Source organism: Athene cunicularia, assembly GCF_003259725.1.
Source record: "Athene cunicularia isolate RWA chromosome 9 unlocalized genomic scaffold, athCun1 chr9_part1, whole genome shotgun sequence".
Lineage (NCBI taxonomy): Eukaryota > Metazoa > Chordata > Aves > Strigiformes > Strigidae > Athene > Athene cunicularia.
Genome location: NW_020799110.1, coordinates 15,317,260 through 15,341,081, shown reverse-complemented (window position 1 = coordinate 15,341,081; position 23,822 = coordinate 15,317,260).

Here is a 23,822-nt window from a genome sequence, read left to right as displayed (position 1 = left end):
CCTTGCATATTTGGCTGCAGAGCAAAAAGGTGTGAGTTGGCTGTAATACAGCCTAAGGAGAGGTTTTGCCATCCTGAAGTTGATATATGACCTCATGTGAGACATACCATTCCAGACCTTTGCTTTAAGCATCATTAAGAAAGTATAAACTCCTATATCATGCTTTTGTTACCAATAAAAAATCTTGCCTTACGTTGTTAGAATTTTTTTCGCCCTGCAACATCATATTAAAACTATAATTTAGAGTGAGGCTGATTCTTAAGCCGTGAATAAATAAGGCCTGTGTTTTGAAAAAGCAAACCTTTTTCGAAACATGGATTTTAATATCTTAAATACTGCAGCTTCTTAATTAAATGAAGCTGTGATCCAGCAGCAAATATCCATTATTAAGAATAAATAAACATACTGTTTAGCTTGTTTTCAGGAAAAGGAAATGGGCGAAGATGTCTTTTAATCATAAATAAATTTCTAGCAACTGCAGAACTCATGGCTTGGTGTTGGTGTGTACTTCGCTTCTGGCTGTGGCTCTTTTTGTGGCGGGGTGTACTTGGCTTCTGGCTGGCTGTCCACAGAGCTGCACTATAGGGACTTTCTCATCCAGGATTTGCCAAGTATACTTAGTGTTATGTTTGAGAAAGATTAACAATATTTCAGATCAAAGGAGAATCCTGCTGCACGGTCTTACAAGATTGTCATTCACTCCCATTATGGCTCATTTGCACAAGATTTTCATGTAATATGAGCCATTGTTTTGATGGCAGTGATTTGACATAAAGACAGGGCCAAAATGCATCTCAGAGTCCCACTCCGTCAGGCTGGGGGGTAGCCAGGGCCTAAAGAACTTGCCAATCATAAAATGCAACTTTGTCTCAGTTATATTAAAGCCTTTATCAGGTGGAAAACTTTTGAATGAGCATTGATTCAAGGAGAAGAACTAACAATGGCCATTTTTATTAGAGTGTAGGCACTGTTTTGACGAGGCAAAATATGAAATGCAAACCTCACGTTTGGAGTAATTTTGGTCAGCCACATATTCTGATGGCTTGTTCATTACTTTGAAATACTGAATTTGTTTTAAGATGTTTCGCAAAAGTTGGAGAGCCCCACACCAGGAGTGGCACATGAGAAATCTATTTCTCCCAATATTTATAGTTTAACCTAGTAGCTGCATTTTAAGGATCAAATTTGCCATATGATTCTTTGCAGACGCTTTAAAATGCAGATACATTTGACCGTAGTGCAAAACAGCAATCAATAAAATTTATTAGAGAAGAAAACTAATGCGTGTCAAATAATTATCTGCAATTCCTGTCTTTCAAGTAATAACTTTTTAGGTAGGGTCAGATTTTATGGGTAAATAAGCGTTAAACTTAATAAAGTCACCGCAGCAGTTTTTTAGTCTGATTTAAAGCCACAAGTTGTATGTGGACAAAGCCTATTGCTTTCGCTTTAATACACCCAATTGGGCTTAGGTAGAGCAGGAAATTTAGTGTAGGAGCTGACCCAGGATGTCTCAGGCCCAATCCTGTAATTCTTGCTGAGGCCGAACTCCCATTGACTTCAGATAAGGACTGCAGGGTGCCCGTTCTTTCCCACCCAGCCAAACAACGTAGGTACAATTATGCAAGTTAAACACAAAATTTCAGCTGTAACTGTAAGTTTTCTGGGTTTCTGTGCATCTAAATTGTCATTAAGACTTTTACCTATGTTTTTTTTCTCTCTGTTTTGAGGCATGGTAGTTCTTTTTCCAACAGTGGGGGAAAAATAATATTATTAAAAATGTGAATGCATGGAAGATGTAGCACATTATATAGGGATTTAGAAAACAATTTACTTCAAAGAACTAATAATGTCTTTAAAGTGTTAGTTATGTGTATGGGAGTATAATGCTAATACATGCCTATGTAAAGCTCTAAATAAAAGTTTCTGTGCAGGTTATTTTAAGATTTAAATGCTATGTTCCTCTCCTTTCTGTTTTTGTGGGTATAATTAGCTAATAATTTGTTATGGACAAAACACCTGAAATAGTTATAAGATGCAAAGAATATTTTAGAGGGAAAGAAATGTTGACGAATACCACTGCAGTGATATATTTCTAATTGTTTTCCCACTTTGTATTGCAAGTTACACTTAAATACATCTGGTGTGCTTTTAAAATAAAAATAGCTAAAATATCCTTATATGAAAATGTGTGATGGAAGGAACCTTATGGCTGGGTTATAAAGTCTGGTAAATGGACTGTAAAGTGGAAACAGTGAAAAACATTTCACTTGGGTGACGATAGCTGGCATCTCCCTTCTAGTTTGTCACAAAAAGGGATTTATTTCAGGAAATTCACCGCACCTGTGGAACGTAGCATCTATATGTCAGCAATTCCAATGGCATTTCATGGAAAGCTTAAAAATATAAACATTAAACTATTAGATCAATGTTTTTATCCCTCATCAGGAAATGCTTGCAAAATACGTGAACAACAGCGCCCTCTGCATCTGAAACCCCTCTGATTATTAAAACCAGACTTCACTACTTGCAAAAGGGAGCCTTTTAATTTCAATTACTGGTGTTTTCAGCTGCTGGTAGGTATAGCTGGGGGAACGGGGCAGGAGTGAGAATATTCGGATATATTCTTAGGTGATATGTGACTTTACAATATTACCTGATAGCTTCAGCACCCTTAGGTACAAAAATTACAGTAATACATATTTTAAAGTTACCTAGAATGAACAAGCACAAAATAACAGCAAAGATGTTGGACTTTTGCATTCTCTTCAGCGTAATTTAGATCTACAGCGTGTCCTTGACAGTGAAGCATATCGCAGTCTGGAGTTTTGTTTTAGTACAGGTTGGCTGTATTATTTTAATAAATTTTAACTCATCAGATATTAAATACAAAATCAGAATTATCTGTTTTGTTTAGTGCTTAAAGACATATTCAGGGGATTATCCAGAAACAAGTAGTAAAGCCAGGGACTGATGCATGCCAGTATTTTAGGATTTGTTAGACATAATAATGCATTTTGAATTGGGAAACTAACTATTTTTCAAGGCTCCAAACAGAATTCTGCAAGCAAGTAATTATTCTAAAAATGAATTTATTTGAAATAAGGGCTTTATGTTCCTACAATAATAGATGGAAGAAAATGGTCCTATGTAAAAAGTTCTTGCATAATATTTCTTGGTGATTAAAAGGAACAAAAGTTAATTTGTATTTGCAATTTATATAAGCAATTAGTACAGCTGAAATGCTAATTAAGCTTATAATATTCTTCACATATTCCTATAAAAGGAATGAGCTGTCCAAAAAAATCACAGCATAAACATTATATTTCTCTTAAATTAAATGCAGCAATTTTAGATATCTTCCACTGAGAATTTATTTCTTCACACCAGAAGCAGTGAAATATTAGAGCTATATTATATATCTATGAAGTATAGAAAAGTAGCAGGATACTGTGAATTTTTTTTTAATATAGATTATCTTTTTTCAGTTCTTCGGTAGGGATAATTTAATTCTTTGCTATTTCTCATCACTTCCTTAGTCAATAATTCCTTATCTTTAATACGAAAGTAGCTCCTAATAACAAGATTTGTGTCTGAAATATGAGTTTTAGAAATGTTCAGGGTTATTTCTACACGGATTGCAGTTTGTGGACTGAAAGAATAAAATGAGTGAATTGTATGGAAACTATTACAGAGGACTCATTTTATAAAATTAAAGTAGTAAAATTAACATCAAGGAGTGGTATTCTCTTGCTTTAATAGAATGGAAATAGATCTACATTTACAACATGATATTAATGTGACAAAATATACTTTTAAAATTTACTCATTTAAGAAAGGTGAACTGTCTTTGTCACAGCAATTAATGAGAAGTAGAAAGTCTAAAATCATATTTCTTATGCATATCAACCAAATACTTTTTACAGAAATTCAAAGACATATCTGAACATTAATGTAAGCTTAGATTATTGACGTGAAAGGAGTTTAACAATCAGAAAACAATAGCTCTTTGTTATATTTCTACTTTTAAGCAATTTAAGATGCTCTTTGGAAAGATATGGAGTCTTACGAAATTTTCAAAGACAAAGCACTAATGGCTCTTAGTATCACTGTGTTCATTTTAAGAGCAAATTAAAAGAATGAAAGAACGGTGCAAATAATTGTTTCATATGTTCTTTGCTTGTGACTGCTGTAATCATCCAGGCTGATTTACAAATGTAGACTTGAAGGTTTCTCAGCTTCCTGCAGTGTAGAAGACTGTTACTTTGGCACTCACACTCATGCCCTTGTAATCACCACTCAAAACTGTGCCCTGGTACTTCCAATTCCCAGTCTCTTGATTGAACACCTCATTCTGTGCTAACAAGGTGTCCAAGGTATTTGAACAGGGGCTGCAGTCAGAAAATTGTTAATGGTTTCACTCATTAAGAGTTGCTGCACTAGTTTTGGTAATATGGTAACTGTCTAAATTGCAAGTTGATTTTTTCCTTCATTTTAAAGAATGATGCTAAAATCTGAGACCAGGAACACTAACAGCTACAAAACCCCAGAAGGGTGCTTAAATCACTGTATTTGTATTAAAGCAAAGGGTTTTATAGCAGAAAGGGTATTATCTTATTTTTGAGATTATCTTTTAAAATTGTTGAGAAATGCAAAAACAAGAATTAAATGGACAGCTAAAGACAGAAAATGCATAAAAAAGGAATAGTAAACTGTAAACCAGCCTGAAGATCTTAAAGAAATTATTTAGGAAGCAAAGCTAGTATTAAAATTGCAAATTAAAAAGTCAGAAAGAATTTGTCTTGAGCCTGGATGTACTTTTAGTAATTGGGATGAAATTCTTTAAAATAAAAGGATTTATAGCTGTAGGTAACTGTAGTATATGTACCTGAAAACAGGCCCTAGGAGTCTTAAATATTTTTTTGCTATAGTGCAAGCTAAGCAGAAAGTAAGCCAAGATCAATGGGCCTGATCCTGCAATCCATACTCAAATAAGAATCTTTTCCTTTTTCACTTCTCTATCTTGCACAACTGTAGCGCTTAGGAAGAAACGTATTCCCTGCAAAAAAAAACAATAGAGAATGATTAAAATCCATTTTAAAAAAGGCTTGTAAGGGATTTTTCTAGTTGTATCCTCCCTGTCATCTGGGATCACTGAATTACTTTCTTGAGCTGTGGAATATTAAAACAGGGAGTAGGTTCTGTTTTCAGATAACAGCTTACACCTGAAACAATTTCCCTGAATCCTCTGAGAGAAGAATTTTCCTCATGGAAATTTAATTTTTTGCAGTGGAAAGAACTTTTATAAAAGAAGGTGGAAATGAATGGTTTGCATGTTTTTATTTAATCCTCTAAAAGTTTAAGCCATCCCTACAAACTTGCAATCTACTCATTTAAAAGGGGGATTAAAATTCAGTGAGTCACCCTAGGCTGCATCTTTTGGCCAGGTTTTGTGGTTTTTCAATTACTTATATCTATCTTTAAAAATGCTTTTCTCTTCCCTGTGGCTGTGAAAGATGCACGCACAAATGAACGGAAACTATAAAGGAAATGCTAACACTGGCCACACAGAAAGCACTGTCAAAAGCACACTATAAACAAACAGAGGAGATATTTTTTTCCCTGTTGCTTTACTTCCATTAATTTTAAATATTCTTTGTAACTTTAGAAGGCGAACTACTTTCCAGCAAAAGTGTGGATAAAATCCTTGTGATACGTGGTTTGATCTTGTTCTTTACTGAACAAGTATATACTTTAATAAAAATCATATAGGAAAACATAAAAATAATATTGTAAATATTTTGCCAGATTTGAAATATGGTATGATTTGGACTTCACAGAAATATTCTAACCAGCAGGCGATACTCATCTGATTTTGTTTGAACAGAATCTCTGTCATACAGCTCCTTTAACCAATGCTCTTTCATAAAGTTATGCTAGCCACATAATTTGTCTCTCAGCTGGCTGGGATATCTCTCCAAGGTATACAGATCTTTTTCATGATGGAAGAAAAAGTGCAAGCAAAAGAACAGAATGAAAGCATTATTTACAATGCTGGTATAGTTTGCTTAGAAACATGCTGTAAGTAAACATGTAAATGTGAGCTGTTGAACAGAACATACTTTTTGAACATTATAGGAGTGCTGCACATCCCTGTGTTTTACATTCATTCCTATCTTTATTTAGATTCGTGCTTTTATAAACTTTTTGGCATTTGTATTTAATCAAGAATGGAAATTATGCTGATGTCTAAAAAGCAAAGGGCCTATTAATATGATCTATGTATAAGTTTTCTTTCATGTGTCCATTTTACTCTTTTCTGACTGTAGTTGAAAAGTGAGTGGATAAATATATTTTGGAAGGAAAGTCTGTTTGAATTTTGATGTGTGATTGGTATATTTCTGAACTAGACAGTGGAGCATTTTTTTTCCTTTTAGTAGTTAAGTCATTCCTCTGGAACTGATTGCAAAGATAAAACCCCATCTGTATAAATTGAAAACTTTTCTTTTTGAACTGGAAGTTGAATGCAGACCATGACTTTTCCATAGAAAAATTACAGAAATAATGGCCCCTGGCTGTGGAGGCATTTTTTTTGTTTTTCATGAATCAGGCACAAAGTTATTTAAATTAATTCTGGTCTCATCACCCTAATAGAATATCATTACTGATCTTTATAAAAAATATTAGAAATCAGCAGTGTGTGGATGTAATAGCAATAGCTGTTTGACCAACTTCCCCAAACAATTTTTGCTTTATTGAAAAGCAAGACTACTGATGACAATGCTCACTCACGATGCACATACTTTGTAATGCATTTCACACATTATCTTTTTTATGTTCATTACATGTATTGAAAGTACTAACTACTATACTGCTTCATGATCAGTAAAGGATAATTTATTTACTGTCTTTTGAAAGCAGTCAATAAAGAGAAAATAAAAAGAAACTTTCTTCATGAAAAGGAAACCCTGTAAATATTTCCATGTAATTAAAAAATATACGACAAAATTCAAGTTTTACCTCCCAAACTTGTTCTATAGCTATGCACAACCTGAAGGGTTCTGCGTTTCTGATAGGGTCCTCTACGTAGTTTGTACTCATGTATGTTTGCATGGACTGAAAACAGACTTGATTTCTTGTGACTGTGCTGCCTAGCAGAATGCAGGATCTCAGGTACCACAGCTGCGGCATGTGAAGTGCTAATACCTACCTAAACGTGGATATATTACTAAGAGTTCACTTCTTCCCCACGCTGACACCTCTGTACTTCCCCAGTTCCTGTTCTGAATGTGTGAAACGTCCCTGAAACAAGGAGCCTTCTTCCCCTGAGTTTTGTGGATTGGTCCTTTTGCCAGGGGAGGAGAAATCTCGGGGTCGTGTGAACCAGCAGAACCATCCCAGGTTTGGCACACTCCCCAGTGGTCCTTTCCTGCCTACTAGTTAGTATGCATGGGCTTCCTATAAAGCTCATTTCTGCCTTAGGTGAGAGGCAGACTTTGGTGGTCCCAGGTGTATCCTGCCCTTTGAAAAGACATTGATCTAAAGTAAGGACAGAGTCTGCACTTTAAAGACATTCTAGAATGGAAAAGGCTGGTGCCTTACCTTAACAATGTCAGCTGAAAGCCAGTGTGCCATCCTAGCACTGCCAAAAGATAGGACATTCTTTATGACAGCCATCAATTCTACAAAAATTTGTCACTGACCTGAGCAAACAGAGAGCTGAGGTCTTCTTCAGAGGCTCCACTCATCTGCTCACCCCACATCTCAGCAGCATGCTCCTCCCAGCCACCTCTGACAGCAATAAGTGTTCTGAGAAGGGAGTACATTTCCCAGGTGCCGACACAAAGAAGGAGCAGGGACAATGAGGCTGGGACGAATGTGAGGATGAGAGGTCTTCTTGACACTAAGAGAAAATACCTTCCAAAACTTCTCCATGCCTTCTCTGCAGCACAAGAAATAAAGGGCTGAGGAGAGTAGTGAGGAGGAGAGTTTCAGTGGAGACTAGTTGGTTTTAATGTGCCTAAATCCAATCCTTAATAAGAAAGTATACTAAGCGTTTAGGTTCAGCATTACCCTCACTCTGGCTACACAGGGAGTGTAAATGGATAGCTCCAGTCCTCCCTTTATTCCATTATCAGGTTTCTCTGCACTTCCTGTCTTACTCATCACTTTGTATCCGATGGTTCGTACACAACACTCAGCATGTGATCTGTAAAAATGGATCGCAAAAGATGACGTGGATTTAAATAGGTGCAGTGACTTTTTCAACCTTTGATGGGTTCTTCTTGGCTGTGTTCAAAGCCTCCATTTTTCAGCTGGAGTCAATGGTGGTAACAGAATTAGTTACTGAGAAAAATTTTTACATCAGTCAGAACGCCATTCAACGCTATCCACGTTTTCCATGTTAGTTGTTTATTTCTAATGGTATTCATTTGATTGTTTGGGGTGGTTTGTTTTTTTTGGGTTTTTTTTGGTTTTTTTTTTTAATAATACTGAATATGTGGGCATGCTATTTCAGTACAGGAACACCTAAGTCCATCAAGAATATTCATAAAAACCTTTACAGCAACTTGCTGAGCCATGACAATTTCTTTGATCCAGACCACAGTGACTAACAAGTACAACATAATATGTAAACAATGGATTACCCATCTAGAACTGGAAAACCACCAGTTGGAAAGATAGGAAATAGCCCAGCACTGTCATGGTCCATTGTTTTTTTCCCCATGCAGTTTTAAAGTTTTGTACATTTTACACAAGCAAGGTCTTTCCCAATCCCTGATGAGCTCATCTTCAAACTTAGAAGAAAAAGAGCATGGATCTTTTGGAAGCTTTTGGGGAGTCAGGAGCATTTCAGCTTTACTGTCAGGTTTCATTGGCCATCAGGATGATGAGTATCAGTATAATGATTTGTTATAATCAGAGGAGAGGTGGTTCAGAGTGGTATGGGCAGTGGCGTGGTCCCATGAGGACTCTGGAATAGCTCAAGGATTCACATTTGTGTTCTCAGATCAGAGGTGCACTGTTACCTTTCTGAAGAATATCTACCAGAAGGACTTAGTGCAAATGTTGTTCTGGAGGGAGTAGGGGGGTGTCAAGTGTGTCTTTATATTGATGAATGTTCTGGCTGAAAATAGGAGAAATTTTACCGACTTTCCTGGATGCTTCTAAAGGCACTTTTATGGTTCGTCAGTTTTGTGTGTCTACATTCTTAACATTACTTCTAGTTTTAATCAGTATCTATCTTTGGTGCCTCACTTTCCTCTGATGTAGCAAAACAGAGCTTGAGCGTTAACTAGAGCTTCCTGCCTGCTCTTGGTTTTCCCAAAGTACACTCAAACAAGCACGAGATCAGTGTTTGTATCTTGGTGCTGCTGTTTGCATGCCATGAATCTTTGGACTTCCACCAAAAAATGAGCTTGGGACTGGTCTTGGGAACAGACGAAGAAGCAGTTGTGTTTGGCACTGCTGTGGCGAACAAAGGAAGAGCCATGATACTGGGGCATGCAGTGTCAATGCTGTGGAAAGCTGGCTCTGAGGAAAGGATAGAGTAGATGCTGCCTCTGTCTTCTTAGCTGCCCTAGCATCAGCAGGTACAGGAAACCTCCTAGTATGTCTTCCCTCATTGCACTCCTCCTCTGCTTTTGAACCTTTCCCTTTATTTTTGGATCGAGCCCTGTTTATGTTGCTAAACTGCCTTGAACTGAACCCACCTGTGCTTCTTATTGAGCGTGACCTAAAAATCTTCTATAAGCCTGAAATCTTACTGCTAAGATGCTGTATAATTTACTTTGAATACAAGTCTGGTTTGCCACTCCACAGGTAGCCAATGGGGTCAAAGAAGAGCACAGCACTGGCCCTGATTGCCACCTTTTCAGTTGCGTGCAGTGCAGTTTGGGGAGGAGCACTTCCAAGCTGCCAATGATGGCTGTGTCTTCAAGGTCTAGATGAGCCCTAAGTGCCTGGAGTTCATTCCTGATGCATGACATGAAAGCTGCAGGGTCGGAGGTTGCTAACCAAACATCATTTGCTTCTAACATTGTGTTACAGTGCTCCACATGTATAGCACAGTGGACAGAATCACCGCTATTTTTACTTAGTCTCACAGTTTAAGAGGTCTCGGTGTTATAATTTTTTCTCTTGATACTCTGTCTCTATTTTTGTTTACTGTTTTACACCATTATTGCTAATTATACCCTGCTTCTCACCATGCCCTTGTGCTCTATCCCTCCTTAATGTACGCACTCTTCAAATTCTACTACTGCCAGTCTATCTTTGGCCAACATGTATAAACGATTTTTTAAAAAATATGTTTTCTCACTATTATGAAATAGAATAACAGAAAACTTCTGTGAAATATTTTGTCTCTATCTGAAATCCGTGACAGAGCTCCCAGTTGTAGTTAGCTAAGATATTTTGTTGATTTCCTCTTCCCGTAATATAAATGACGAGTTTTTTCATCAGCAGATTCTTTTTTTGTGAGGATGGTTTTATATGTTATGGCTGAAACGAATAAAAAAGTAGAGAATATAATTTAGGAAAAGTGTGACTATGTGGGTACAGAACGTTTGAATTTTTGCAATCTTGAGAAGAAATAAACCTGGAATATATTTACTGGTGCATCCCAGATAAGCAATTTCTATTGTGATGTGTTCTCTCAGAGACTGTACTATGGAAAATTGAGAATAATGGGCCGTGTCATGCCTTCAGCCCATGTGCAGAACTCACACTGATGTCAATAGGAGCTCCCTTCACAAACTGAGGCCTATATATGACCCATAGAGTCACTATGAGATCTTTCCCATACATAACTACAAAATTAATGGAGCATTCTAATCCATTTTGAGATCTAATGAAATACGCCATGATTTAAATTGCAATTAAACAGGGAGATGTCAATAGGCATTGATGAATTTCCACATGAAGACGTCAACATTCCTGCTACAAACTTAGAGCTTTTGAGGGGTAATGGCTCATAGACTCTAAAAACACATTTACTCAGGGTGTTATCGATTAAACATCTCAGGAGCCTTAATCATGTGAATTATATCTTTAGTTGTAAGACATAATTTGTGCATCCAAGACTCGATCTGTTCTGGAAAGATCACAGAATCTCATGTGGTAAAATTCAGCACTTCTTAATCGCTTACATTTTAAAACAGAAAATCATAACATTGTTAACATGCATTTATAGCAGGGGAAGGTTGGAAGGTTGTAGAGTTCAGGTGATTCACAAAGATGTCTATTTAAAGTTCATATACTTGATGATGTTTCGTGTGTCCATGGATTTTTAAATTATTTAACATGATAAACTATTCTGAGGTTGTGTTTGTGTGAGAAACGTTATGAAATAATTAGGTCCTGTGTATTTCACAGCACAGAGAGACCAAATTTCATTACAACAGTGTTTAAACTCTACAGCAGAACTTTTGAATCCCATAGCAATATTAATCTTCTAGTTCTCTAAAATATTTCATTCCCTGCTTCCTACTCTCATAAAAATACACACAGAGCTGTGGCTCATCTTTGAAATTACCCATTGACATAAAATACGAGGACTATTATTTTCAACTGTGTTTGAAGGAAGTGTTTTCCAGTATGCTTACTAGGCAGAACAGTTCTGGTCTTAGGAAGGAGCTCCCGTTACCCTGTCTAGAAGTCGACTCCCCTGCTCACCCTCTCCTCACTGACCTGTGCTCACCAGTGGCTCGTGCATCAGCCTGTGCCTTCTGCCAGCACATGGCTGCTGTGAACTGACTTTCTCATTTCTTCAAACAGCAGTTCATCCTCCTATTTTGTGTACTTCTGTCAAATAATAAAGAGGTCATTATAGGTTGTAATGTAATTATCCCTTCCCTGGATAAGACAAGTGCTGGCCAGTATGTTGGAGACTCAGGGTTTCAGCAAGTCCACTGTGTCCTGGAGATGTGTAATTTCCCAGTGAAGGAAGAGCAAACTTTCCTGAACTCCAGATAAGTAAATGAAGCCATTCCCCTCAGACTCTCTGCAAACTCTGGCAGAACCCAAAATTTAACTTGCTTTTGAAATTTTTTTTGGTGTAATTATATGGACTAGACATTATGTATGTTCTTTTTATAAATAAGGTAAGATGTGTTAGAGTGATATGACTAAAAATAAAGTATGGAATACATTTCTCATTACAAGACCACAACAGTTAATTAAAAATAAATCACATAGAAAAGCCTAAGAGAATTTAATATCAGTAACGTTACCATTGAATTTTTGAGAAGTTTTGAGATTGAGCAAATAATTTTGCATCTTTTTTTTTTTTTTTATGCCTGCTGGTTTTTATTCTATGATACTGTGGCTTCTTTAGCAGTTATCTTGGCTGAAGTCTTATCTATCAGGGGGCTTGGCAGTTATTTTGTGATGTCCTCACAAAGAAGTGAGGCACTGGCACTGAGTAAAAATTACATAGGTCTCATTTACTCCACTGCAACACCTCCATTTAATATCCCACCTTATCAGGGAGACGGATACTTTGCATCTGCATCACTCTTCTGTGCTGAAGTTTATCTCTAGGCAACATATAAACACACTCCCTGGAAACTATTTAAGCCAGGAGTACATCTAAAAGCTGTTTTTTCTTATTGTTTCCTGACTTTCTGGACACTAACCAAGACCAGCAAATTCTTAAATCCTATAAATGATTTCAGCCATCTGTAAGTTATAAAAGAACTCTGTTCAAACTCGAATACCCGAGCTGATTTCTGTTCCTATTATGGATTGCTGCACTGTTGAGCCCTCTTTGGTCTGAAATAGGCTTTGGGGTTTTTTTCCGTCCTTTGTCTGCTTTTTCAGCTTACACCTTCTCTATGAGAAAGGTCTTAGATGACAAGAAAGGGTGTCTGAGCTCACCATCCCCTACGTTCCACGCACTGCATTTGGAGGGGTAGTATATAAAACTTTGCTGGTGTAGTCTGGACACTGCTGTCCCAGTAAGAGTACAGGGAAAAAGAACCAGGAACTCAGGTTTATTGCTTTCCTCCTGCACCCCAAACAGACAGGTGACCTTTCATCTTACTTTTTTCCTTTGGTCAAGGTGTAGTTGCCTGGGTAATAGAACAAACTTTTGGTCTAGTAAACTGTGAAGCTTGACTTTGGAAGATCTACGATTTCTATTAAATGAAGCAACACTTTCTCCTTGTTCCAATCAGTGGAATTTTTTCCACAGTCAAACTTGTTAAGAACAGTTTAAATTATGTTTTTCTGGACTGAAACTCTCAGTTCCCAGACTCTTCTTTTTACTCCTGTGAACATAGTGCTATACTGTATGTCAATTTGGTCTTGTTTGTGGGTTCATTTTCCCCTCCATTAGAACAGCTTTTCTCTCTTTTTTTTTTTCCTTCTTGTGATATTGTTCAAAGGCTTCTTGTGATGCCTTGAAAAAAGTTATTGATTGTTAGATCATTTCTCTCATTCATTCAGATGTTTTCTGGTCCCCAGATGGAAACATCACAGCTGCTGCTCTGGAATTCACTATCAACTTTAGTCTCTGGATTATCAGAGCCCCAAGCAAAAAGGCCTGAATCCAGGCACCCATTTTCCCTCTGTTGAGGCTTAAAGCTGTTGTCCTTACAGCTCAAAGGAAGTTCCAGTGCCTGTATATGGCCAGTCTGGAGCAGTAAGGTCCTATGCTTGCTTTCTTTGAGCTATTGTTCTAGTGCTCCTTTTTTTTAGCTTCCTTATAATTTTTGAGCTCTTCAGTAGGAGCACCAGATCTCAGAGACCAGACGGCTTTCCTTCCTCCCTCTGCTGTTTTTATTTCTGCTCCGGTCATTTGTTATAGGTTTGAGGGCCAGAATCACCCTGACAAATTAGTATTTTTCAAATTCAGCCTCTGCTGACCAGCAGCCATCTTCTCAGACAAAGAAGAAAGTGGAAAGGATTGGCATGTTTTACATGCTTTTCAGTCAATCCCTCAAGCAAAGCCTCTTTTTTAAATTCAGAGGGTTGTTATGATTCAGAGAAAATGCTTATTCTACAGACTGTTTCCTTTCCATTAAAGTTTATTTATACCCCCCTCCTTGTCTGAGGGTATAATTATGAATGATCTAAGCTTGTACTGAAAATCCTAAATTAAAAAATACATCTGTTGCAAGGATTCTCTCACCAGAAACCTTGAAAATGTTATCCTGTCTGTGTATCCATATATCTGTCTGTCTTTCTCTAGGCTTATGGCTATCCTTTATACGTTCCAGAAGTAAATGGGATTACATCGCTTGTTGTATATTTTAACTGATATACACATTCATGAAAGGAATCAAACTATGTGGAAATCTAAATGAATTTTATATTTATTTATATTCGCCTTTCAATCACATTTGAGGGGATTAGATTGTACTGTTCTTCCTCTTTTTGACTTAGGAATAACCATAAGTGTAAGAAAACATTATTTAAATGATAAAAGTTATATTTAAAAAGAAAAGAGAACTATAGCATGAATGATATGAACAGTGTTCATTCAAAAGCTAGGTGTTCTCCTGACAACAAAATGCAATTTAGCCCAACTTTTCAGCATACCTCAGGAAGCATCAGTGAAACACATTTATTTTTAATTAAGGCCAACTCTGTCCCAACATTTGCTTTAAATATGAGGACCAAAGAGCATCAGGAAAGGACATTATTTCTTCAGTCCTTTGAAGCTGCTGCCTCCTGATATGTAGCTCAAGGGAGGGCAACACCACACGGACAGTAGATTCGTGGCAAAATCTCCACTTGGCAGAAGATATCCAGACAGCAGTTTTCTCAGTTGGATTTCACCTGATTAATAATCTTATTTTTCATTTTTAAAACATTACAGTGAAATGAGTCCATTAAGATGCTGTAATGTTAATTAACGTTGTCATAAGCTCTTCTTTCATTTCACTTGCATGTATTTTTGAAAGGTACATTGTGGAAATGATTCTTTTACCCTGCCATTTGCCTATATATCATTTCAAGCTAGTACTGAAAGGTTAAATGTTATAATTCATGCTAATTTTAATTTTCCCTAGTGCCATAGGCAGTACAAATCAAGCAGCAGTAATTGATTATACATCACTGACAGTATAAAACAGAACAAACATACAGTTCTGTCAATGAAAGGCCTGTGCCAGGTTAGTCATAGTTAGGTTGTTGTGGCCTCCTGAGAACAGCAGTCAAAACCAAGCAATAATGATGATATGAATATTTATTTTGTGCATAGTTCTGGATACAAGCCATTTTAATAAATACTTTTACATGGTACTTTTGTGCCTCAACAAATGTGATGGAAAGACCGTTTGCCTCTTGAAGGATTTTGTGCAATAAATTTGGGTTTTGGCTTCTTAGAGGAGGGACTGAAGTTGTAACAGTCAAGCTGAATTTCACTGAAGCATGTGCTTATACAAGAATATGTAGGTTACAATTGCAGGAGAAGGAGGAACTCAGGGTATGGCTTAGGCCATCAAAAGGCAGAAAGACTGCTCACTGACTTGGTATCATCTGGCAGTTAATTAGATCCCCCGTCACTGTAACAAAGAGTATCTTTGGAGTCAAGGAATGACAGTCAGGTTCTCACACAGAACTTTTCAAATAGCCAGGTTAAACATCCATGTTGTTCATTTACACTGGTCTTAAACCCCTCCCTCCTCACAGCACAGAGGAGGCAACACTTCACCCTTGCTTAGACCTCTTTGTAGCGTATCTTTTCTGTTACTCTGCTCCTCCAAAACTAGATTTTTCTCCACAAATGCAGCTTTGGGGTAGATTGCAGGTATTTATTTTCATGGATGAATGGCTCATTTCCTGCTCTGCAACCTACCTTGTAGGATAATGAAACAGAAGAGAGAAATGAGGTCATGGAAGTGGGAAGTATTGGGTAGCAACTGGTATTTTAATGGCATCATGGGACAGATGTTTAATTCACATGAAAGGCTGAGATGACTTAAAGCTCTTTGAGACAGAAGAAAATACCATTTGGAGACAAACAGAAGTGACCTCTGTGGCTGTTGGCAGTACAGTCTGGGCTGGGAAGTGTGGTTAAGTGTCTCAAGAGCTTTTCTCCTCCTAAGCATCCCCCAACCTGGGTCTAAGCCACTGTGGACACCTTGCTAGAAAGATACTCTTGGAAGGGATGAGCTGCAGAGAGGGTTGCAGTGCTGCTGGTACATGTAAGAGGACAGTCAATGCCACGTTGCTTATGGGAGAAGGAAATGAAACATTGACGAAGGAATTAGGGAATTATTGCCTGAGTGGAGGGCAAGTGGGTAACCCAGTGAGACAAAGACAATTAGACACTTACACAAATCGCAGAAAATGGGGAGAAGATTCTTGCAATGAGGCAACAACAACTGAAAGGCAAATGTTCCAATAAAACTTTTTTAAAAAATACTTGATAAATTTCAGTGTATGAATCCTGCTGACTTTTAGCTGGAAGTCAGTTTGGGTGGTTTCAGCACTGTAACTACAATGGCTATTCTTGCTGATATTTATGTGTCCAAAACTTATTCAATGTTTGTATGATAAAGTTTAAAATAGAAAAAGGAATTTAGCTTGTCCACACATCAGCTTTGCATTACAGTATGATTTTGGTAAAGAGATGTATTTCTGAATAAAGCCAATGTAGTACTAAAAGATTAGAATACTCATTTTCAAATACAGTGCTTTAATTTAAAGAAGACACCATTATTTTTTTTTTTATACGGTTATTGCTCTTTGACTCAGAATTAGTGAAACATGGACTGGTTACTTTAACCCAGATGGTTTCTTCCCCACCCATAAAGATTGGTTACTTTAGCACAGATGTCTCTTTTTCTTCCATAAGGCATATTAGAAGGAAAACAAAGATTCACATTTAAGCAATAAATAATAACAACTACCACCCCTATTGGCTTAGATATGTCCAAATCCAAAACCACAGCTGAAAGTTACTTTAAAGTGTGGTGGGCCACAACTTATAGTTCTTTCATTTTGCTTTCTTTTTAAAAGATTTGACTTTGTTGACATTTTTTACACTGTTTCAATTGATCTTTATTGAAAAAGAATAAGGATGGAACAGACTGACAATTTTATTTCACAGATGATTAATGTCTGCTTAGATCTGGCCTGAAGTGTAACCACAAAGTGTTTGATAAGGGAGGGATAAAATATGGTTTGCAGGCAGTTGAGAGTTTAAGGGACATAAAATGGCTGAATGGCGATGTTAAAAACACAAGGTAGAGGACCATGAGGCCATGCTACTGCTGTACCGGTGCCCTTTTATCCTAGGGTTATTCTGACTTCTCTGATTTCTCTTGGCTCATGGTGGACAAGTCTCCCTCGGTACATGTGCAGAAAGGTCTCTTTATGAACAGGTATTCCCATTTGTGTATAAGACAGTGGCTCAGCCTCATTTCCCAGTCTCCAGGCTAGTCTTGGAGCACCAAGTTTGGGTCTGAGATCAGCACAGGGCTTTTGTGGCTTACTTAGGGTCCTTTGGGCTACCCTGTTTCCCCTTGCCGTAAGGAAGCTGTTCTCCCATTTCCTGTCTAGCACCACGATGTAATGGATTCCTTGCAACAGAAACTCCCCCATGGTTCCAGCTCTTTGCTTTTTCCAAAAGGAGAGTGATCAGGCCCAAGTTAAGCTTGGGTGCAATTGAAAACAAAATTCTTTTATGATAAAAATTTTTTCAGTCTTTTTAACCTAGTTCAAATTTTGCTGCTGCAGGGAAAAGTTGGTGGTAAAGATTTTTATTATGTTTATTTAATTACTAATTTCTGTAAAAGAAAAATTAATTCTGTTACTTGTGGTGATGTGTCATGCCAGGAATAACATTTAGTATGTATGGGTTAACACAATAGGCCATTTTTAAAAGATCTTTTCCTAAAATTTAATTTTAGATTTGGGACTATAGAGCATTTAACTTACCTTTAGGAGGATATTTTGAATAAAAATAACAAGAAACTGCCTTACTAGGATATCATCCATGCTTGACTGATATTAACCATATGAAAAAATGTATGAGACATATAAACTTCACATAAGAACTACAGTTAATCCTACTCATATTTTTCTTTTAAAATGTATGTCCAAACTTTAAAAGCCTGTATGTTATTCTTCTTAAGATCCAAATATATTTTTGGAGACTGAGTTCCTACTGTTTGCAATAATGAACACCTCATGGATGGCAGGGAAAAAAAAAAAATCATCTTTCCTTAATGCTACTGTTGGCCAAAGGGAAAGTGAAAAATAATTTTATAACAAGATATTCTCTGTACTAGAGCTGCGTTTCTTTTTTTTTTTTTTTTTCCATCCCAGGATGCAGAAGTGTTTCAGGGAAGTCTCCTTGCCTTCACCTCTTGTTTTCTTCCCCTATACCCTGGAGATTTGCCCCAGAGCAAACCCTATGTGACCCAGTGTGGTATAAGTCTGAGGAAGCTGCTACAAGTAGCTGCTTTCTCCCTGAGTGCCAGGGAGCAAGGATCAACCAGAGTCAATGATAAGGCTCCTCTCGACTTCACGGGATGTTGCACGCTGCCCAAGCAGTCAGTCTAGTGCCTGTTAGAACCTGTTGAAACTGGGGACAACACATATAACCAGACTAATACTGGTCTGGCAGCCCCTTGCAGCACAGTGTACTGGCACCCCAGGATATACTCTGCCTCGTTAGCTGTCCTGTATTGTCTTCTGTAAATATAGTGAGTAATACAAAAAGCATTTACTAATGAGGCTTAAAATTTTCCTTTAAATGATTGTCTTGCGTATTTACATGCTTGTGGTTTGCTGCCATTATATGCACCATTTTTTGGCCTATCTCCTTTATTCAAGCTCTCTGGGAAACACGTTCCTTTAAGAGTGCTGCAGATAATATTGTTCCCTCTGTTTTTGCAGGATGCTTCACTAGTTGTGTGCCAGTTGTCTTAGAAATGCTAGTTTAATTGGCTGAGTAGTCAGCGAGGTTTTTAGAGCTGAGGGCTCTAAAACTGGCACATGCATTTTGTGTGCATCCGAGGGTGAACGTGACGTGCAAAGACAGACTGTTGTAAACCTCAGTGATCGGTGCGATACTCCCCCGAAAGTCAGAGGTTACATTTCAAGGACCTGCTCCACTCCTTGGGTTGCCGACCCCTGGTGATAGGAAGTCTGCTTGGAGCAAGGTCACAGCAGCACAAACCACCTGCCCATTGCCGAGTGCCAGGGGCCAGGAGCCAGGCGAGCCTGTGCCAAAAGTGCGGGAGGCAGGAGGGGAGAGGCCCAGGCAGAGGCTGACACAGCCCTGCCCCTGGACAGCCTCCACTGGCAGCGATCCCAGGGAGCCAGGATGAGGTTTGCAAAACTGCCTTTTGCCTTCGCTGGAGTCCCTGCAAGAGGCTGAGGACACAAGGGCTGCAGCTTCCTGCAGGGCTGAACTTGCTCCCTCCAAGAGCCTGGCTGCAGTGTGGTACCTGACACACCACAAGCACAGGTTTTTCTCAAGGATTAAAGCAAAAGTTAGATAAGATTCTCCAAACAACAGCAGAGGATGGACCTAACAGCCCTCTGAACCTGCTGTGGCATGGCACAACTGGCTGGAAGGTGCTGAAGCAGAAGCTGACTCCCATCCTTCCTAGAGGTGACCATCAGCCAACCCAAGGGTAGCACATCCTCCTGCTTAGTATTCTGCAGACAAAGCTGTGGCCTAACACACGAGCTGTTTCTGCAGAGTTTCCAAATGCTGCTGCTACTTTTTTTGCAAGGAGCTGAGAAGGGAGGAGGACTTAAAACTACGGCAAATAAACAAATGGAGTGCAAATATGGGAAGAATCATCTTTAGCTGTAACAAATCTAGATTAGTTGAGAAATAGCTACAGGTCAAACATTCCTCTTATTGCTATACTTCATTTTTATTGATATATATTTGCTAAATTATTTAGTTTAATTATTTGATCTGAAATAGTAAGGGACTCTCAGAATGACACAACAAGGTAAATATCCTACAAATGCAACTTCCAGAAGAAATTGCCAGAGGAGTCATTCTTCAGAAATCTTAGCTGTAAAATACTGCCTCCCAGTTCACGAGACAAATGCAGGAAGCATTCATGACTTTATTAAGAATGTTTCCTCAATGAACTTTAACTTTCATTTAAGATCTGGAAATCTGTATATCTGTAAGAAGTTATATGTAAAATGCATTTTAGTCTTTGAAGCAGAAGGCTTTTAAGGGACTTAATTAATTCTGGTTTTAACATGGATGATGATATCCGTGCATTAGTCTCATGTACTCCAGGTGACGTACTGACTTAATTTGGAAGCCTCTCAGTTTATGTGAGTCAAGATAGTTCTATAGATATGCTGATATAACTCTGCTGAGATACCACACACAGATCACTTTTTTTATGACTTTGTATATTTATTTGAAGTTTTCATTTCAAGAGATTTTGGTGGAGTCATTCTGCCTGATGAATATGGTTGTTGTTGTGGTTTTTTTTTTTCCTGATGTAAAAGGGTTTGCTTCCCCCATCTGGCCATGTATCCATTGTGTCGATTTCTGCAACTCGGTTGCTCCAAAAAAAGCACATAGACTCATGTGGTTGAAGTAATCCGCCTACCAGCCATCTATTGAAATAGTTTTAGTCACCCAAAATCAAACCTACCCCATATTATTTATGTTCCATTCCCAAACCAGATTTTGCTGCCTGTCCTTTCCTAAAGCCATTCCCAGTTTAGACTTGTAATTCTCTTCCCTGCATTATTCCCTCTGGTTCCTCTCTACCCATGGTCCTTTCCATGACCCCATGGATCTCTTGCCTTCACCAGCCTGAAGCATTTCCCATAGCTCTTCCTAAGCAGTCAGTGAAAGCCATGAGGCACATCTGAGCACCAGTCCTGCCCTCAACACCTTCTTACATTTGTAGCCACAGTATCTAAGTGACCTTTAAACAAAGATTTTCAAGAGAAGTATAAAGAGTTTAAGAGGAAAGCAACAAAATAAATGTTCAAAGTTAATATCTCCAAGACAAACATCTGTTTGTTCCTTTGAGTGACCAAAGGCAAATTCTTACACATGTTCAGAACATGTTGCAGTCTAATGCCCAAAGCTGCCAAAATTAAATTTCAGTTCAGTGTCCCTAATAATGAATCCCAAACAATTTATTGGTAGTACTAATATGGCACCTTTGGTTTTATTAGACAGGTAATAGCACTTCTTAAAAAAAAAATCTTTTTCTTTAGGTATGTATTGTAGCATTGCACTTTCGGCTGCCTGCATCTTCAAATTTCAGAATTTTCAGTAGACAACTATTATCTTGAGAAGACTTTTCTCACAGGGAGTTCACTTGTGGTACTTCACTTGGAACAGACTTCTAATTAGTAGCAAAATTAATAAGTTAAAAAAGAGTTAGAAAAATAGACATGCTGGAGTGTTCAAGAGTATTAAATAGAAGCAGTGGGAGACAGCACTGTTCGGAATGGTGCTGGAGTGCAGCAATAGGCCACTTGGGTTACACCTGTTCCCGTGGCTTGGGAAAATGGCCAGGCTGCACCCTGTCCCCTGCAGAGGTGAGAAACAGCTACTCACTGCTCTCTTGCTTGGGAGAAAAGGAGAGCAAGGGCTAGTAGGGACCTGCCATCTCTGCAGATAGGTCCTGGGTTTGGGCTCCCAGATAAGCCATGGAGGATGGCTGTAGTCCCCTAGACCTATCAGAGGGTCTTAGTTTGCACGTGAGAACAATTTCTTCTCACTTTGCTGGATGCATATAAGAAACCTGGCCTCAGGACTCAGTCTGAATCAATGGGGGTTGGGAGACTGAGGGAGTGTTTAGAGTATTTAAAAGAAATATTCACTTACTGCATCTCAGCTTTTGTTTCTTGGAGTGAGTGTGTGGCCACACACAAGCGTCTCACCTAGAAGAGAAGTGTTTGTGTATTTTGTGAGTGTAAATATCATTGCACAGCAAAACTGTTGTGCTCATTATATACTGCCCTCCTGTATGCAATTTTTCATTCATCTAGACAGCAGTGCAATTTCAGACTTTCCCAAGGTAGCGGTAACAGTCACTCTTCACTTTTTGTAATACTTTCAGAGCTTTCTTGATGAGCACATACATGATGCATCACAGAGTATGTATCACTATTCAGCATCCATCCCCTTCCCCATTGTACCTTTCCTTGGGGAGGGGAGATAAATTCAGTACACTAAATACACAGGGTATACAAACACCCATTTAATGGATGTCACACAAAACCACAGTGTAGGTGAAGCATTCCATACTTCCCCTGAGTAAAGAGAACATGAATGGGAAAGAAACTTCCTTGACAGGGTCAGTTTTCTGAAGCATGAGTAGAAGCCCTAAACAAGATCTCCCACATCCACAGGCAATGCTCCAGCATGCAGATGAAGTGAGATCTGACATTTCTAATGCAGCAGTTAATGATTTGTTGATTAAATACCACATTAGAATTTATTTATAAAATAGAAGGCATATTTTATAATATTTTTTCTCAGATTTAAATTTCTAACCTCTCCTTCTGGCAACAAATCTAGTTTATATCCATTGCAGTTATCCTTCTGTGATAACACAAACAGAGGCAAGCAATATTGATTTTTGTGGGGTGTTGAGATATAACCATCTGTTAGCCAAGCACAAATACTTTAAATTCACTTTCAACAGAGACTAGAAAAAACATCAAAAAATAGTCACTTTTAGCTGTTACAGACAGCTTAGACTGGAGACATTTTAAATGAACACTATTTCAAGGTGTTCTCCACTCGCTTTCTAAACAGTTGGCCCTGTGACATTTGGCCATCCAAAAAATGAGCATAATTTTGAATGGCCTCCTTGCACCATCTACAGGATTTGGTAGGGCATTTTGGAGGTCATGATTTTAAAAACAGAAGAAAGTCCTTACCTCAGAAGCAGTGCCAACATAGGCAGCAAACAGAGAAGAAAGGTTCCTGTCCTAGTTGGGAAGTTAGGTGCAGCGAAAAGTAAATTTGTCTATATGAAACGGTAACAAGTCCCAAGTACCCATCTCCTTTAGTCTGTAGCAAGAGGGATGTGCCTGATTCGATTCTATACCCTGGAAATTGGGGAACTACTAGGGGAAGACAGCAAAGATAGCAGAAACTACTCCTGCCTACCTTAGAAAATGAACTGCACTTCTGCCAGGCACCTTCTGTAAGTCAAATCACTGCGAGTAATTTGTCACGGTGATTTGAAAATAAAAATTTGGACCATCACAGAGAGATTTAAGAAAATTCCTTTGCACTTCCATTTTACAAATGCTCCATATTGCTTTTCCTATTTTTTAAAAGTTATTTTAATGTTTTTTTCCCAGCAAGTGCTGTCATCTTTTATTTTATATCATTTTCCTACAGTGGGGGAGGTGCATCTTTTTGGTGTACAGCAGAGCAAAACAGCCTATGGAAGATGTAGGGTAATATAAAACTACGGCATACGCTGCTTCACCAGGGAAAGGGAGCTTGTCACTTTACTCAATAAAAGACATAGAAATACCATGGGATTTTTTTTCCCCTCCAATTGGGCCCCAAATGTTCTCATGCTATACTTGTAATGTGCATTACTAGCTGATTAGAAGTGACATCAATTAGTCACATGTCTGTGTTTCTGATGGAAATAAAAATGAGCTTCTGTACACAAAAATCTCAAATTCATCTCTACATTGCCTAGGGATTTTTTCTCCTGCAATATCAGTTATCGGTTTAATATAATATTGTTGACTTAACAATGATATATTTTAGGCTGAAGGCAGAAATGCATTTTGCATTAATAAATTGTTTTGAGATGGGCTTAAAGAATATTTCATTATATAAGAGAGGCAGCTATAAAACCTATTTGGTGGTCTTTCAATCACTGCTA